Below are 4,310 nucleotides of genomic sequence, written 5' to 3'. Positions count from 1 at the left end.
TGTTGTCTGGGAAGTAGTGGCTGCAGGTTCTGGTGGTTCTTTGCATATGCTTGGAGCATTTTGATTTTCTGTCCCATATTTACTACATGTTAGCACCACTCTGAACTAATGGACCTGGTACTGACCTGTGAGATGAGCATTTTGGTAGTTGGTCTCCATTTTACATTTGGTACTAGTGTGGTTGATCTACCTGGTACATGTGTTGTAATCTGTGAGATGTCTCTGTTCTGAACCTGATGGATAAATTACTGTCTGTTCTGATAATTTACTGTCTGCTGTTATGATTTTGTTACAATTGATATCTACTGAGATAAATTTTACTGTATAAACTATGGCCCAAACTTCTGGACCAATATCTGGGCTGCTAAAAGGCCATGGTCCAAATACTATTGGACCAAAAATCTGGGCTGTTAAAAGGCCACGGCCCAAACAAATATTGAATATAAAATTAGAAAAATACAAAAGAATTGGACTGCAAAAGGTTCAATGTACAAAAATAAATGGACTGTTAAAAGGCCAAAGCCCGAAAAGAAAATAGAGAGTAAAAAGGCCTTGGCCCAAAAAGAAATTGGACTCTTAAAAGGCCAAGGCCCATAAAGAACAGTAAATGTAAAATGGCCAAGGCCAAGAAAGTAAGAAGGCCAAAAGTGTGGGCCTGGCCCAATAAACCGAACAGATTTCAGTGGAAAAAAAAAGAAATGGGCCGTAACTTTGAATTCGGCCCATATAAATGCTAGAACTGGACTGGGCTGATTTCGATGCACGACCATTTTGGTTTGGTCACCGATCTGCCACGTAGGATTTGCCACGTTGGATCTGACGTGGATAGGGCAGGCCAGCCCGTGACCAACATTTTGGTCATAGAATCTACGACCATCCATTTTGGTCGTAGAGGATTACGACCATTTAAATAAAAAGGTCGCCGTGCGCCGTCAGTGACGCTCAACTGGCGACCAACAGTTATTGGTCACGGCGTGGTCACAGATGGCGCACAACGACCTTTCAGCGACCAATATGGAGGGTCGCAAGTCACCGGATTTCTTGTAGTGACACAAGAGATCTGTGATTTGTCCATCATAATCACCGAGCCATCCCTCAACCTTCCTCAAAGTCCTCTTAGGAAAAGTGTTCGCCATTATGGCTGTATACAAAAGCAGAATATTAGTTGTGATGATGCATCATAATAGCTATAATAAAGAATTATCGCACTAAAATATATGGTTTTGCTATTCTCATGTGAATAATCACCATATTTCTAGAGAATCCTTTACTATTTCTACTTGACTCCTACAGGTTTCTTCCCTAACTAGGTTTTTCCAACCTAAGGTCGCAACATTTGCTCTGATACCAGCTGCGGTGACCCAGCATACCACTGCATGTTGTAGTATACAAGTCGTTGATATGATCTTTGTGAAGGGACTTCTTCACAATTTCCATATCCCTGAGAGTAGTACAACAGAAACATTGCAGGTCATAACACTCCATATATTATTACAAACATTGTCTTAACAAGTTGGCATTCTCACGGGTCCTATGAGAACACCCTAAGATACTACTTAAGTACGATTACAACTCATAACCAGATATAAAAGAGAGCTCAACAACTTATTTAGGTAAGTTCTACGTTGCTCGGCTCTATGATGCTAGGGTATATCACTACTCCTCCACCTCCGTGTCATCTGGTCCGTAGACTATCCCATAGTCTACTCCTTCAACTCCGCCGGTAAGATCAGGTTCCTCGTGGACCAACTCGTAGCTTCCTTCTGGTGCTCCTTCATTGATGGCCTCCACTTCCGGATCACAGTCTAGCAAGGGTGTCGAAAGAAAGTGAGTACAGAGGTACTCAGCAAGTTCTAAAAGAGTAAAAGGTATATGATGCACTAGCTATGACCATTGATCATGAAATCGCAGGTCAATATGCATGTTTTGAAATCATTTCTTCAAAAGGTTGCTTTTATTATGAAAACTATGCCCGTCAGTCTTCACAGGTTGACCAGAACTTCGTGGAGTTCCTTTCCTGCCGCGTTCGCAGTTCCCTTCCCGGAACAAGGAGTGACAGCCACAATTTGATACGCTCTGCAGAGGTGCGTTACTTTTCCCACAAGAGATCCCACCCTTTTTGCCATCCGCAGGGACTTGCCCCCGTTCACACTTCCTTTGGTGTGAGGCCAGGTATGAAAAACCAAGCCCACACCGCCTTCTCCGCGACCCTGCAAACCCACCCTTTTGTCCACCTGTACACCCCCAGTAGACTTCTTCCGATAATACGGCATTACTCACGGTGTACTTTGGACAATCCATCATAGAACGTAGAGCTCAACATCACATATGGATGGGGATTTAAAAGGCTATCCCAACCTACGGCAGTGCCTCCAACACCCCGCAGCTCTACCAGTCCGTTGGCGTGCAGGAGGGAAAAGGTACGGCTGGCTTCCCTAGAGCCATTATAGATCTCATGGTTAACGTGGTTTGTACGGCGCTAGAATCACTGGACGGCATTGGTAATTAATCCTAGGTTAATATAACCCATGCAATGGAACCTCCATCATATCAACACATACCATGGTTCCATTGCCAGCCACATAGTCATATTCATAGTTGGAAAGTAACATTTTATTTGCGATGCAGGAATGATAAGTATATAGCTTTTCATTAAAGTAATAGAAAATACTCAAGTTGACATGAGCAAGGGTGAACTTGCCTGTGGACTGCGAGATAGTGCAGTTCAATGCAATTGATGGAACCTGGACCTCGGGTTCTGTAAGAAGCATCATTGTCCGGTAAGGACAATGTGATAAAATCCAAATAATGCAGTCATGAATGTATTATTTTATGTGGAATCCCTTTACCCCAATGAGTTATTACAATTTAGGGTTGAGTTAAAATTTATGCCTTTGGCAGTAACTTGCAATTGCTTTAATGTGTAAACCACTTTAATTCTCCTAGAGTAAAATGATTCAAAGTAAAACTACTTTACCTTGGTGATTCATTAATCATTCCAAAATGATTTGAAATAATAGAGTTACCGCTATATTTTTGAAATAAAAAGGAATAGAGTATTTTTCTTTGGAAAATACCTTTTTCAATAGAAATGACTTGGAATAATAGAACTTCATTTAGAAATGTTTGAAAATAAGTATTTGAACTTATTTGAGATTTTTCCTTGATTTATAAATACAAGGAAATAATAGTTTGAAATTCCAAGTTATTATTTTAAATTCATTAAATACATAAATTTGAATTTGTTTCTTTAATTCTATTTCATATTTTATTCTTGTTAAGAATAATTTTTCATTCACCAATCCAATTTTTAATGGATTTTTAGAGTTGTATTTTATTTACTAAAAATTGGTGAAATTCTGGCTATTTTCTTACTTATGAAATGACCAGAATACCCCCTGGCCCCTTATTGGGCCAGCCCACTAACTAAAGCCCATGGGACATCCCACTAAGGCGTGTCCCATAACGGGTCGGTTGCGCCGAAGCGGCCCACCTCGCTCGCTCACTCACTCGTCTCTCTCACGCGCTCGACCTAACCCTAATCTCTGGCGACACCCGTGGTGATGGCGTCGCCGCCATGGCCGCCACCGTGCTCTGGCCGCCTCCTTGCTTCCCTGACCTCGCCATCTACCTGATCTGGACCGCCGCGAGACGATCTATCGATCTGTTCGCATGGTTTCTCCGATTGCCTCCTCACCTGGCGAATCGCCTCCTCTCTGGATCTACTGGAGAATCGCCTCGGGCGATTTGGGTGATCTCCGTCGAGCTCTCGCCCTCTCCGTCGACATGTGCGCCCCTGAGACCGATCTGGCGCGGGTGCTGCTCGCAGTACCTGTGCCGTCGTCTCCTTGCCGTGCTGCTGTGGTGGTGTTCGTCGGCGTAACGCCGACGACTTTCCTGGGTTTTGCAGCTGCTATGGCCGCACGAGCACTGCCTCGCCATGCCATAGCCTCTGCCACCAGACGCGTGTAAGTTGCTCTGCTCCTTCTCTTCCTCCTCTCCATGCCTGTGCGCCTCCCTTGTTACTGTGCTTCTTCTTCCTCTTGTTCTACAGCTCTCTGATGATCCTGTGATCATGAGAGCCTTGCTACTGCTGCCTAAGCTGCTTGTGCTTCCATTTTCTGCAAGCTCTGGCCAATTTACCAATTTCTGGTACTGGCCAGTGTTGCTTTGCTTGCTATACATGCCATGTGTTGCTTGCCTACTGCCCCTATCATGCTCTGATCTTGCTATGCTATGTTGTACTTGCTTATGTGCTTGCTATACCATGCTGTTCATGCTTATGGGCTTGCTTGTGCTTACTGGCATAT

Source organism: Lolium perenne, chromosome 1 (genome assembly GCF_019359855.2).
Source record: "Lolium perenne isolate Kyuss_39 chromosome 1, Kyuss_2.0, whole genome shotgun sequence".
Lineage (NCBI taxonomy): Eukaryota > Viridiplantae > Streptophyta > Magnoliopsida > Poales > Poaceae > Lolium > Lolium perenne.
Note: the sequence above shows the minus strand (reverse complement) of the source record.